The sequence below is a fragment of the Ictidomys tridecemlineatus genome, chromosome 11, assembly GCF_052094955.1.
Source record: "Ictidomys tridecemlineatus isolate mIctTri1 chromosome 11, mIctTri1.hap1, whole genome shotgun sequence".
In the NCBI taxonomy this organism is placed as follows: Eukaryota; Metazoa; Chordata; class Mammalia; order Rodentia; family Sciuridae; genus Ictidomys; species Ictidomys tridecemlineatus.
In genome coordinates, this window is record NC_135487.1 from 119481644 (window position 1) to 119496772 (window position 15129).

The following is a 15129-nucleotide window of genomic DNA, read 5'->3' on the forward strand; positions in this document are numbered from 1 at the left end:
AGGATAGTTAGATTAAAAATACATAATTATAGGGGCTGGGGATGTGGCTCAAGTGGTAGCTCGCTCGCCTCGCATGCATGCATGCATGCATCCAGGGTTCGATCCTCAGCACCACATACAAACAAAGATGTTGTGTCTGCCAAAAAAAAAAAAAAATATATATATATATATATAAATTCTCTCTCTCTCCCTCTCTCCCTGTCTTACTGTCTTTAAAAAAAATACATAATTATATATTAAATATTATAGGCAAAAATTTGTGAAAAACGCAATACAAGCTGGTGTACTAGACCTGACTTAAGTGGAAAAATCCAGTCTAATAAAGATTTAATAGATGCGCAGTCCAAGAAAAGGGAGCAAGCCTTGGGGCTGGAGCAAGCCTTGGTCTGAGTGACAGCCAAAAAGGTCAGAGCAGAGCTAGGCAGTGTGGGAGGAGATAAAATCAAAGAAATAAGTGCCAGATCATGTAGAGCCTCGCGTGGAGGTCACTGCTAATTTTGATTTTTATTATGTAGTCAGACACTATTAGAGGTTTCGAGCAGGGGGCTATGACCCGACTTCCATTTTAAAAAGTCACTCCAGCTGTCCTGATTAATTGCAGCAGGGCAGCGATGGAAGCAGAGCGCCTATTGCACCAAGCAGTGAAGTAATGTAAGACTTGGAATAGGATGATAAGGGTAGAAAGGTCCAATTCTTGCACCCTGACCTTTTGGTTAAAAGGGGCGGGGAGATAAAGAAATAAAAACCGATCGATCGATGGATCCCCAGCCTGGCAGCTGGGAGTAATCCTCTACAGGATTCCTTTAGGTGTCAGAGCGAAGCAGAGTGTACAAAAATCACGCTTCGTCACCGACCCATTCTTGGGAACCTTCACATCACCCCTCTTCGAAGAAAGCCTCCTGAATAGCTTAATTGCACCTCAAACTTGAGCCCTTTTTACAAAGACGGATAAATAAGGACTGTCGGGGACATGCGCCTCCTTAAGCCGCTGACGGAAACGAAAGTCGTCAAAGGAAAGGGTTTTTTTTTCTGAAGAAATCTGTCGATAATTGCTCCTTCCGGGTGTGTAAGAATGGTGGTCACCCAGGAATTTGCCTACCAGACCCTTGGAAATGAAGTTTATTTCCGTCACAACTCTGGGAAGCCCCTAAACCGCACGTGTTTTGAGTTATCACGAGAGACGCCAGCCCTCCGCAACATTACGAAAACAACTTTTGCCTCCTCGGTAATGCGCACGCGCCCCACACAGTTTTCCGTTGACTTTAAGCCCCGCCCCTTAGGCGTCCTCTGTGGAGGGTTGGGAGCCGTCAGCTCGCGCGGCCACTCTTTCCTCAGTCTTCTCGAGCACATCGTCGCAAACGAGGCCGGAAAGCGTGGCGGCGCAGGCGCAGGCGCAGAGAGCGGAGGCGGTGGTGGTGGCGGCCGCTGGCCAGTGTAAGATGGCGGCGGCGTTGGTGGCGGCAGTGGACGGGGCGGCTGGGCCTGGAACAGTCGGAGCAGCCGCTGGCAGAAGGATGACCCAAGACGGGAAGCGGGCTGCTGAGCCTCGCCGGCTCCCGTGCTTGTAACTGCCCCAGCCGGACACCCCCCCCTTGACCTACCCGGTCCGTGTCTCGTTCCGGCTCGGCCTGCCCCCCTCTCCCTTGCCGGTACCCCACAGGGTAGTCCTGATCCCTTTCCCAAGATCCTGGGGCTCAGGTCTTCTCCTTCCCTTGATCCGAGTCACTGTCAGGAGGACCGGTTGTCCTATCCACAGGTCTGCCCTGGGGTTGCCCCCAAGAGCTACCCCCATAATTCACAGGGACTTCTTGCTTCGTCGGGTGACCCATTTGTGTGCTCTTATCTCGCCCTTTAGATTGGGGGATGCGAGTCGCCCGGCGTCTCCCCGTCACCTCGGGGCCACCGCGCAATGTGTCCCCCTCCCCCATCCCAAGTTCTCAGGCCCAGCACCTTGTACGGAATGCCGAGGTCCAAGGAACCGGGAGTCGGTTGTTGCCGTCTGGTCTTGTCCTCTTTAGGATAGGATTCTCCTAGTTTACCAGCTCCCACCTCCAAATCGCTTAGGACACCTTAGAACGGTCCCGTTTGGTCCCTGTTAGTTGGAAAGCATCTGGCGGCTTGGATTTCTGACTCATATGATTGTTGCTGGAGTCTCTGTAAACAAACCGGCACTAGCGCTATCACATTCTCTCCGAGATTCCCACCCCGACTCCCTGCCCTGTGCGTTCTTGTTGAGAGGTTGTTTGGTTGTGGTTTAATGTTGAAAAGACTCAGGTTTTCCTTCTAAATGACTTCTGGTTTTAGTGGAGCTAGGATATCTTAGCTTGCCTGGCTTCTAATCCTTGGATTTGTTCATTTTATTTCCCTGTGTGTGGGGATTATTGTTGAGCTGTCAGATAAAGTTATTCTGGTTTTAAATAGTTCAGAGGAGGTCTAAAAAAATACTAAAATGTACTCATAAATATTTTTATTATGTTTAGTAGAATAGACACCTTTGCCATGTAAACTTTAACTTTTCTCAGTCCTTCAGTGAATCTGCAGACCTATTTTCTCAGGAGTTCAGCCTGGCCTTACTTCAGTGATAAAAGGAGGAAAGGTGAGTGGGAGTTGAAGGCATTTAAATTCCTAAGTTCTAGAGAGACCCTGCCCTAATGCTTAAGTGTTGACCACTTAAGTCGAAATTCCTATCACAATTTCCAAAAGAGTTTGGGTATTGTTCTTGGCTGCATTCCAGCTTTGGTTAAATTACTTTTTCAAGTTTAATTTGCTGTGTTTTGACTTTCTGTCCTAGACTATGGCTGTCTTCAAATGACTTAAGCCTAGAAGTGAATATGTGTCCCCCTTCCCATGTCTCCCTCTTTTTCTTGTTCATTTGTCTTGTGTTTTGCCTTTGTGTGGATCATGTTTTTTAAACTGTAAAAAACTAAGAATTATTTTGCATGAATTCTGTTCAGCCTTTTGTCAAATCAGGTTTCTTCCCCTCAGAGGGCTCTGGGTTGTCATATTTGCCATTTAGAGAATAATCACTTGTAACTAACCAAAAGCTGAGGGATGGTGAATGATGCTGCATTTATTTGGTGTCTCAGACCTGTCTCTGAATTCCAATTTTTCAGAATATAGTGGGGAATTTTTTTTTAAATTTATTTTAGTTGGACACAATACATTTATTTTTATTTATTTTTATGTGGTGCTGTGGATCAAACTCAAGGCCTTGCACATGCAAGGCGAGCGCTCTACTGCTGAGCCATAACCTCAGCCTCGTGGGGAAATTTTTGGTTAAAAAATACAGTAGGGCTGGGGATATAGCTCAGTTGGTATAGTTGTACCTGGTCTGAAGAATACTTAGCAGAATTATCCGGTGCATTCAACAGCATGAGAGAAGAGTGCTAAGGTTGAGGCTCATAAGGTATGACAGAAAAGCTGACTGGCTCTGGAAGGTAGGCTTAGCCAATTCATAGTATTTATGATTCTTTTTTTATTTTCAGTATTGGGGATTGAACCCAGGGATGCTCTGCCACTAAGCTTTATCTCCAGCCCTTCTTATTTTTGTTTTGAGTCAGGTTCTCATTAAGTTGTTGAGGCTGGCCTCAAACATGTGATCCTCTCACCTGAACCCCCTGAGTAAGATTACAGGTGTGCATCACTGCACCTGGCTATTTTTATGATTTGTAGTAGGAAACAGTTAATAGAGTGATACTGGTAAGGTTTTTTCCCCACATGGTGTCCAGATTAGAATGTGCTCATTACCGACTGGATTATAACATTTTTAATGATGGTGTATATGTAAGTTAGTGTGTAAATCTGTCATAGACCTGGGTTTAATTTTATTGAATTAAGATTCATTAGTTGTGTGACCTTAGGTGAGTTATTTAAACTTCTTTCTTAATTTCCACATCTTTAAAAGTGGAATAATACCACTTACCTTTCATAATCATTGTTAGTATTATATGGGAGAACCTATATAAAGCTCTTAGATTATGCCTAGCATATGGTACACACTCAAAAAAATATTTTGTTTTCTCTGCAGGTCATTGAAACAGCTTTGAGGGGTTGGGGTTGTGGCTCAGTGGCAGAGTGCTTACCTAGCACATGTGAGGCACTGGGTTCAATCCCCAACACCACATTAAAAAAATAAATACAATAAAGAAATAAAAAATATTTTTAAAAAAGAAAAGAAACAGCTTTGAATAAGTTATAAATTCATTTATACTTATTTGCATTTTGTTTTAGAACACATTTTTCTGGTTAAATTTTTAAGTTATTTTTTTCCCCTTTGGACTACTGGAGATTGAACCCAGGGCCAGCAACTTTTATATCTGAAAAAATAAGAATAAAAAACTGGTTGGTGGGGTTAGGGATGTGACTCAAGGGGTAGCACGCTCGCCTGGCATGCGTGTGGCCCGGGTTCGATCCTCAGCACCACATACAAAGATGTTGTGTCTGCCGATAATTAAAAAATAAATATTAAAAAAAAAAACAAACTGGTTGGCCATGGGGGCGCACTCCTGTAATCCCAAAGACTCAGGAGGCTAAGATAAGAGGATCACAAGTTCGAGGCCAGTCCAGGGAACTTAATAATAAGTGCTAAGAAAGTCCTCTACTGCTGAGCTCCCCATCCCCTCATTCATTTTTAATTGTTCACCTTAGATATGTACTTTGCAAATGCCCACCCAGAGTTGCCTTCTGAACCCCTTTCAGGACAAAATGATTAGGGTTCAAGACCAGAGGATAGAAGGAATACTAGATGTTGGTGTATGTATATTTCCAAATAAATGTATTCTTAAAGTCAACATCAGTCATTTCCTTTCTTCGTTGCTTCCTTCCTCTTGTTCTCAGCACACCTGATCCGAGTTGTCAGTGATGTAAAAGAAAGAGCCCTTCTGCTGTAATGTTGCCCACCTGTATTGCAGCTACCTCTTATGCCTTTCATTTTAGCCATGGAGAAAATACATTTTCTCCAAGATATTAACCTTATCAATGGATTATAAAAGATTATTAAAGATCTCTTTATTTAGACAATGAATCGGTACTAAGAGGTTATGAATACAGAGTTGTTTTTTATTTTACAACTGGACTTTTTTTTTTTTTTTTTGATACTGGGGCTTGAGCCCAGGGACACTTAACCTCTGAGCCACATCCTACCCTTTTTATTTTGATACAAGGTCTTGCTAAGTTGCTTAAGGCCTCATTAAATTGCTGAGGGTGGCTTTGAACTTCTGATCCTCCTGCCTTGGCTTCCTGAGTCACTGGGATTACAGGCATGTGCCACCCCCTCTACCCTCAGCTTGGACCATTTTAGTAATAAAACAGCACTGTAAAGAATTTAAACCTCTCAGCAAAAGCGAAGTGCTAAGCAACTCAGTGAGACTTTGTCTCTAAATAAAATACAAAATGGGGCTGGGGATGTGGCTCAGTGGTCAAGTGTCCCTGAGTTTGATCCCCAGTACCAAAAAAAAAAGAAAGAAAGAAAGAAACCTCCTTTTGTGGGCTTTCACATATTTTTGGAAGAGCCAAGGTTACATGAAATTACAATAAACTGATGACATTGCACTGAAGGCAACTTTATTGGTTCATACCAGTTGTCATTTCAGGGTTTATCAACTTTCATTATCACCATTGAGCTTCTGAATTGTCTATTCTAAGGTAAAGACTCTTGGGGGTATTGATGAGGTGGGCAGTTATATTTTTTTGAGATCTGGAGATTTCTGTTGTATGGAAAGAAAGGTCAGAGGAGAAAAGGAAATAGGTTGATAGAGGAATAACTGTTCTTTAATGCCACATGTGCTAATTAAGAATCCCACCCGCCAACCTTCAGAAGGAATTCATATTTTATGGTCCAGGTAACATCTGTGTATACAATATTCTTATCCAGGGAATCATAGCTATAAAATTATTATCTTTCTGTAAATACTTTTATATTTTATTTATTACATAAGAATTATGAAATCTTATTAGAAAGTATTTCCTAGTATTACTGGGGTAGGAGATTAGGTATGCCTGTGACTTCTTCATTCCTACCACCAATCTGATAGAGCATTTTGTAATACAGTCTATTAAAAAATGTGTAAGAAATCAGTCTCAGTGCCATTGTCCTTAGTGTTACTAAAATTGCCCTAAAGTTAGAAGCTTCTCTTCAGAAAGAGCTAAAAGAAACCAGCCTTTTTGTTGCCACTTTAAAACAATCCTGGCATTTCAAAAGCAAACAGACTCTAATATGGTACATTTTATAGAGGTTACTCTGTTGTGGAAGTCAGATATTCAGTTCTATGCCCTAAGTCCTGGATCCTATCATGTGAATTATAGGCTTTTAAAGTCATGAAGCGTCTAGTTACACAGTTTTCAGGTTTATTACTGGATTGTTTGTACTGTAGAAATGTTACTCTAAACATGTATAGGAAATGTCCAGATTATAAAAGAGTAGGAAGTATCCTAACACAGGTTTCTTATTGTGTAACACTGGTGTTAGAGTTATTTTTAAATTTATGTTAATTTGGTGGGGGCTGGAGATATAGCTCGGTTGGTAGAGTTTGTGCCTCACATGCACAAGGCTCTGGGTTCAATCCCCAGCACCATCAAAAATAATAATAATAAAGAATAAATTTATGTTAGTTTTATATTTCTGGAATATAGCATTGGGTGTTTTGTTTTTGTTTCTGTTAGGGTTTTTTTTTTTTTTTTTTTTATAGTAGGTTATCAATGAGCCCAGATGATCTGGTGTTTCTCCTCACCTATTTAGAATATAAGCATATGAATTAATTAAATTAGTATCAGGCATGGAGGTAGTGACCATGTGTACAATAGCCCCCTGCTTTCTCTGATCAGCCACAATACAGAAATATTAAATGGGAAAAGACCAGAAATAAACAATTCATAAGTTTTAAATTGCTTGCTATTCTGCATAATTTGGTGAAACCTTGCCTTGACCTGCCTGGGTATGAATCGTCTTCTTGTATGGTATCCCTACGCTGTATACCCACTTATGCCTTGCTTGGCAGTCATCTGGGTTATCAAATGACTGCCAATTAGAAATATTGAAAAATTAGATATTTTCCTTAATAATGGACCCAAAGTGCAAGTGTGATGATGCTGACAATTCAAATATGCCAAGTGTTTCTTTTTTATGTATGTGGTGCTGAGGATTGAACCCAGTGCCTCATGTATGTGAGGCAAGCACTCTACCACTAAGCTACAATACAACCCCAGCCCTCAGATAACTTGTATTATAACATAATGATATAATTATTCCATTTTGTTGGTTATTGTTGCTAATCTCTTATCGTGTCTCATTTATAAGCTAAACTTTATCATAGTGTATGTATGTAGGAAAAAACATAGTATACATAAGAGTTCAGTACTATGTACAGTTTCTGGCATCCTGTGGAGCCTTGGAACAAATCCCCCTTAGATAAGTGGGACTACTGTGTCTTGATTTGAATGCCAAAAACCAATGCATTTTAGATTAGCTTTACTCTAGACCTAACTTTTTTTTTTTTTTTAAAAGAGAGAGTGAGAGAGAGAGAGAGAATTTTTAATATTTATTTTTTAGTTCTTGGCGGACACAACATCTTTGTTGGTATGTGGTGCTGAGGATCAAACCCGGGCCGCACGCATGCCAGGCCAGCTTGCTACCGCTGAGCCACATCCCCAGCCCTAGATTAGCTTTATGGTAATAAAGAAAATTTCATCTTTCATTTTCATAAATGTACCCAAGAAACTTCAGTGCTGCTAAAATCTGTCAGGAAAAGGGATTACCTACTCTTATTTACTGAATTTGTCATTCTACTCTTAGAGTGAAAAGAAAGTCCTGAAAGCTCTTCTGAAATTAGCCTGTTATAGGTTTGGGGTTTAGAGACATCTTATCATCTTATCTCTACAGGTTATAGTTTCTGTGTCAGAAGTCCAATCTCTTAGGTACTACCTTACCCTAGGAATGTATTATAATGTAGATTAAATAATGAACTGAACTTGCTCTGAGTTGGCCAAGGGTATTGGGGAGTGATTAATATAACAAAGCTAGCATTTTATTAATGAATTGTGGTATGTCTAATGGATTGGATCATTGCATAGGTTTTCATCATTTTATCTGAAAAATTAGGTATTTCCTCTTATCCTCTGAAGATCATGTTTAAGGCAGTCTGGCCAAGTTCTAATATGAAGCATTTGTACTTGCCTCTTTTTGTTCTTTCTGGTTTTTCCTAGCCATTTGTAAAACTAATATAAGATTTACCTCTTGTGGTAACCAAGACACTATTCCTTTGGTGTATTTGTTCATTGCCACATTATCAGGTATATTTTGTTGAACTTACTTGGTACTCAGCATTAGACTTGCCCTGTAAACTGAAATAGGTAGGAGAGTACATTGTCCTTTTTTTTTTTTTTTGTACCAGGGATTGAATCCCAGGGTCGCTTAACCACTGAGCCACATCCTCGACCCTTTTTATTTGTTTATTTTAAGACAGCGTCTCATTAAGTTACTTAGGGCTTCACTAAGTTGCTGAGGCTGGATTTGAACTTGCAATCTTCCTACTTCAGCCTCCCAAGCCACTAGGATTAAAGCATATACCACCATGCCAGGCAAGAAGGTACTTCTTGATGTTTTTAGCCTTTTTTTTTTAGTAGTATATTTGAAGTATCACATTTTATATATATATATATATATAAATAAATTATATATTTGGTATAGTGGCTTTTCTAATGATTTAAGAAAAATTTGAATTGTGAATGATAGAAACTGAAATAAAATGGGGACTGAATTCTGATGGTAAAGATAAGTCATGTTGGAAACCCAATGAAAAAATAGATAACCCTTAGGACTATTTAAATTGAGATAAATGGGCTTGTATGTTATTATAAAGAGTAGCAACTTTGCTGCTGGAAAACAGCACTTAAGGATTAGAGTGCATTCCTAACATACTCTAAAAAGCTATTACTAGAATTAAAACCAGTAAACTATAAACTCTGCATTTGATGTTACCAACATGGAGAGAAATCATTAATCCAAAAAAGTAATGAAGTTACTTTCATAGAATACTAGAACTTCCTCATCTTCCTCTTTGCTTTGCAGTCTTCCATCTTGGGTATCCTTGGAACTTGAGAGGGAGGCTTATGTTGTGAATTCCTGGATGGATTGCTTTGCCCCAGTACACAAAACATGACTGTGCTCAAAAGAAGTTATTAACAGAGTTCTCTGAATTCTTTAAAAGGCCAGTGAGAGTGGTAAGCAAAGTTCATAGACTTGGAACTGTGTCCTAAATTACAGTGTATGCAGGATCTTTTCTGAGTAACAGAGAAGCCCAGACTTCTCTAAGTAATGCCATCTGGCACCAGAGTTGGAAAACTACTATGTACAGCAGCCTCTTTGCATATATTATCTTTAATCCTCTAAATCAACTCCTGCAGAGTTGTGATATTATCCTGTTTTACAAAGGAAACAAATATAAAAATACATAGAATAGAATTCATACTGTTATTACTGGTCTTTTTATATAAATACACATATATATAAATATATGTAGATGGATATAGATTTATGCACACACACATATATGCAATTTGAATCTTTGGAAACTTTAGCTGTTCTATCAACTTTGGAAATAGTATCCCAGTTTACTGTGTTGAGTTGGCATTGTACAGAAATTAACAGCCATATTGGTCTAGAAACGTTAATCTTTTTCCATTTGTACAGGGGTATGTACTGTATTAAATATGTAAGGTCTTATCTACATGGGCTTGATTACAAAACTAATAAAGTATTATCTAAACAAACTTAAAAAAGTAGAATTCAAACCCAAGTCTGACATGAAAGCCCTTTCTGTTTTACGGTGTTGTCTTTAAGAACAGGGCTCTTCACTGCCAAGTGATGAGCAAATGAGCTGAAAGGTAGAATTAAATATTTCTTTTAAAAGTGTATGTAAAATATAAAAAGTATTCAGATGACAGTATGAATAAAAATATTTATTTGGGGCTGGGGTTGTAGCTTAGTGGTAGAGCACCTGCCTAACACGAGTAAGGCACTGGGTTAGATCCTCTGCACCACATAAAAATAAATAAAATTAAGATATTGTGCCCATCTACAACTAAAAAAAAAACCAGTTTATTTGTTTAGACATGGTCACCAGTTATGATAAATTGATAGGCTAATGAGTTGGGGTTTTTTTTGTTTTTTGCTTTTGTACCAGGTATTGAACTCAGGGGCACTTGACCACTGAGCCACATCCACAGCCTTTTTTGTATTTTATTTATTTAGAGACCGGGTCTCACTGAGTTGCTTATTAGCACCTTGCTTTTTGCTGAGACTAGCTTTGAACTCATGATTCTCCCATCTCAGCCTCCACAGCTGCTGAGATTACAGGTGTGAACCCAGTTTATCTGGTTCTTAACTAGGGCCCTATATAAAGAAAAAGAAAGGAAAATAATAAGTAAAAAAATACATTTTTCCACTGTGCCAGTATAGCTAATTAGTTTCTTAAGGAAAGAATTTTTATTTGGGCATTGTGGTACATGCTTGCAGTTCCAGTGACTTAAAAATTATTTCTCTTTTATAGAATTAAATGAAGAGATAGCTAAATCCTGGTGGGTTTCTTTTGTTTTGTTTTGTTTGTTTTTTGGTGGTGCTGGGGATTGAACCCAGGGCCTTGTGCATGCAAGGCAAGTACTCTACCAATTGAGCTATATCCCCAGCACCCCCTGGTGTTTGTGATGCATAAATAGGGAAGAAAATAATTCAGATCCTGTGGCAATTTCTTGGGAAAAGCTATTATGACTCTTAGAGCCTTTTCTTAGTATATCTCCCCCGCTGCCCCCGCCCGTAGCATTGGAAATAGGGAAAACATGGACATTTCCCACCTGCCTGAAACCTTTTTATCTTTGACTTCCAAGGCATTTAACTTATTTTTCCTACTTCTCTTGACCATAAATCTGTTTCCATTCTTGCTTTTATCTGAGGATATGTATTTCTTAAGATTCTTTCTGTGGACCTCCTTTCTCAGAGCTTGTGTTTTTTGTTTTTAAGGAATGTTTCATTATTTTTTTGTTGTTGTTTAATATATACCTTTATTCTATTTATTTTTATGTGGTGCTGAGGATCGAACCCAGGGCCTTGCACGTGCTAAGCGAGCGCTCTACCGCTGAGCCACAATCCCAGCCCCTCAGAGCTTGCTTTTGTACTTCTTTTTGTTTGTTTTTAGTAAAGTATAATTTATAAGATATCTGATATTGAAATTTCTTTGTACAGACAACTCACAAATCTATATGTCTGGTCCTAATTTATTTCTTCTTTTTTTTTTTTTTTTTTGTACCAGGGAGTTAACGCAAGGGTACTTAACCACTGAGCTACATCCCCAACCCTTTTTATTTTGAGAAAAGGTATCACTAAGTTACTTACAGCTTGCTGAATTGCTAAAGCTGGCTTTGAGCTTACGATCCTCCTGCCTCAGCCTCTCAAGAGCCTCAGATTATAGGTGTGCACCACCATACCCAGCCTTAATTTATTTATTAATGTTCTTTTTTTTATAATTTTTTTTTTGAGAGAGAGAGAGAGAGAATCTTAATATTTATTTTTTAGTTTTCGGCAGACACTACATCTTTGTTTGTATGTGGTGCTGAGGATCAAACCCGGGCGGCACGCATGCCAGGCGAGCGCGATACCACCTGAGCCACATCCCCAGCCCTATTAATGTTCTTACCTACGTTGGTTTCTCATTACCTTCCTAGCATGTCAATTTGGATTTTAAACACATTCAAAATCAAAATTCATCTCTTCCCTCTCATGTCAGCTTCTCATTTGTGGCATTTGATTTTCAGGCTCAAAACTTGTGTTGACTTTCAGCTTTATAACTACTTAAAGAGCTAAATATTATCTACCTCTACAGTATTTCTCATGTCAATTCCCTTTTATTTTCATCTGCTGCTACCAACCTAAGTCATGCCTTCTTTACTGCTTTTCTTGGCAACTACTATAGCTTTTTAACTTGTTTCCCCTTTCTTTTTTGTTAATTTCAGTTTATCCTATGTTTGACAAAGTAATCTCCCTGATGTATAACGCGCACCTGTCAACTTACTGTATGGGTGTTTTGTTTTGTGATGCTGGTTCGCACATTCTATGCTGCTACTCTACCACTGGAGTATACCCCCATCCCTCCACTTACTGCACTTCATTTTGTTTTTGTTTTTGTTTTGTTTTTTGGTGCTACTGGAGATTGAACCCAGCAGCCCTCTACCACTGAGCTACATCCCCAGTACCCTCTTCCCTTTTTTCATTTCCTCCCTCCCTCCCTTCCTTCCTTTCCCTCCCTCCCTCCTTTCCTTCCTTCCCTTCCCTCCCTTCCCTCCCTCCCTTCCCTTCCCATCCCCTCCCTTCCTTTCCTTTTCCTCTCCTCCCCTCCCCTCTCCTCCCCTCCCCTCCCCTCCCCTCCCCTCCCCTCCCCTTTCCTTTTCTTTCCTTTCCTTTTTTTCTGTTTTGTTTGAGACAGGGTCTCATGAAGTGCCCAGGCTCGCCTGGAACTTTCAGTCCTACCTAAGCCTCCCATTTAGCTAGGGTTATAGGCATGCAGCAGTATTGCCTCCAGCTATTGACTATACTTTTTAATTAAATCAACTCTGCCTGTCATCTACTTCTCATATTTTCTTGAACCTGTCACCTTCTTAACTTACATGTTGTTGCTCATTCTGCACCTTCAGAGTATCTTTTTTTCTCAACTCTACCCATTGAAATCCTATCCTTTCTTTAAAGCTCATCTTGAAAGTTAATTTCTGGTGGAAGCTTCTCCTTCTCCTTGAAACTAATATAATCTTTTCCTCTGTTCAACTGTAACATTTTTATTTTTTTAAAAGTGATATACTTGTATTATAATTCTATACTCATTTTAAAAAATTGATTATGGCTGCAAAAGGGATTGTGGACACATTGTTTATTTTTATAACTTCTATATTGCATACCAGCATGTTTGTCTACAGATGGGCCACTGGGTGGTGCCAGAGGCCTATAATTTGAATAAAAATGGGTACTATGATGAGCCTGTATACAATTGGATTTCCTTCTGTTGTCAAATCTTGCACAGTAGGAACGGAAATTAATTTCCCTTATCCAGCAACATCCAGCTTGTCAGAGGAGACTATGTTGATTATTTAACCCCTCCAAGTGTTTACTAGAAAGTAACCTAAAGTTCTGTCTCCCCTTAAACATGTTTTATACAGCATGAGTTCAAGCTTCTTTGGGGTCATCCTTTGAATTTACATGCCAGAGATTCTCTGTCTGACTAATAAACATTATATTGTTAGAATGTAGCTAGCAGCAGAGTAAAAAATTGACTTGGAGAAGTATTTGTTATGAAGCAGAAAAATATTAAGGAAAGGAAAATGAATTTAAAATGAGCCATTGCATTTTGAAAACAAAAATTTGGGGTAAGGAAAGTAGGACTAGTTGATACCAGATGGACTGTGGAGCCTAGATAAGCAAATTTGTACTTTGGATGGAGATCAGCCCTGCACATCTGTTTAGTTATAAGTGATAGGGGACATCTGTCCTCTCAAGAGGAACTAGGGACTGTATGACTCTCAGTATTTTTGTACCATCATCTTTCAGTTTCAGAGGAAGTTCTAAAACCTTGCCTCATTGAAATATGGATGTTTCTGTAGGAAAGTTGGGCAGTTGAATTGCAGAATGAGTCATGGACTGGACTGAGAATAATGGGATTATGTAAGTTATAAGAATTGACTGAGTTCAAGTCTTAGTAAAGGGACTAACGGCAGTCCAGTAGTATTAAATATGTTGATGTTTCCATTAGGCTCCAGGTCATATAAAGTTATCAGACCAGTTTTTATAAGGCCTTAGATGCCAAAGGACTTAAAATGAACTAGAAGTAAATTTTAAAAAATAAAAAGCACAAATATACAGGTGCTGAGGATATAGCTTAGTGATAGAACATGTGCTTAGCACACAAAAGGGCTGGTTTTGATCTCTAGCACCAATAAATAAACAAACATACAAGTCAGTAGTACAATTGCTAGAAAAACTTTGATCTACTTTTAGCTTCTGATATTTTTAGTTATCACCACAACAATAGGGTTGGAGATTTTTTTTATGTAATTCAGATTCATCTTACAATTCACATGCTTGCTGATAAATCACAAAGTGGCTTTGATTGCAGCAAAAAAATCCTTCTGGCACTTTTCAAGTGAGAAGACCTGACATTTTGTTCTCATGTACTGTGATGTATTCACTACTTTAGTTAACTTACATTAATAATCACAGCCTTGAGAATTTTGTTTTTAACTGTTGAATATTATCTGTTATATAACAAGATCATGACTTTTTTTTTTTTTTAATCTTCACCACTCTCCTCCCATTTTCACTCTTTTTTTTGTACCAGGGATTGAACTCAGGGGCACTCAACCACTGACACATCCCCATCCCTATTTTGTATTTTATTTACAGACAGGTTCTCGTGCTTAGTACCTTGCTATTGCTGAGGCTGGCTTTGAACTCCAGATCCTCCTGTCTCAGCCTCCCCAGCTGCTGCACTCCGTACCAATGTACTCTGTATCCCTACAGTTTTATCTTTCCCAGAAAGTACCATAAATGGAATTGTATATTACATAACTGAGTCTGGTTTTTTGCACTTATTATAATGTGATATTCATGTTGCTGCTTGTATTAATAGTTCATTATTTTTTGTTGCTTAATAGTATTCCATTTTATGGTTGTGCCACTGTATGTTTATCTATGACCCAGCTGAAGAACTTTTGATTATTTCCAGTTTTTAAAATCAATCTAAATAAAACAAAAACATTTATCTATAGGTTTTTAAAAGTTTGTGGACATTTTCTTTCTTGGGGTGGGAAGGTTACCTGGAGTGGGATTCCTGGTTTGTATGGTATGTTTTCCTTAATAAGAAATTTCCAAAACGTTTTTCAAATTACTGTTTTGTGTTTCTATAAGCATTGTATGAAAGTTCCAGTTGTTAAGCTTATTGTTAGTACTTGATATAAATTTTCCTCAGTATTTAAAAGTTTTTAATCATTCTGATAGGTGTTTAGTGGATTCTCATTGTGGGCTTTTTTTGGGGTGTGGGGAGTGTTTGTTTTTTTCTAGTACTGGGATTGAACCCAGAAGCTTTTTACCACTGAGCT

The 15129-nt window shown here is 38.9% G+C and overlaps 1 protein-coding gene across 5 annotated transcripts in view; it reads left to right on the forward strand.

Annotated features, from left to right (window-relative positions):
* Positions 1-1292: 1292 nt before the first annotated feature.
* Dcaf8 (DDB1 and CUL4 associated factor 8) overlaps positions 1293-15129 on the forward strand; it is a 47279-nt gene continuing 33442 nt past the window's right edge. The window contains exons 1-2 of one of the 5 annotated variants that reach the window (XM_078027195.1): positions 1293-1434; positions 2523-2596. The gene's annotated coding sequence lies outside the window, so the exon portion shown is untranslated. Of the gene's footprint in view, positions 1605-2522; positions 2597-9192; positions 9217-15129 lie in introns of those variants that run through there. The other 4 variants (XM_078027194.1, XM_078027198.1, XM_078027197.1 and 1 more) reach the window with 4 other exon arrangements.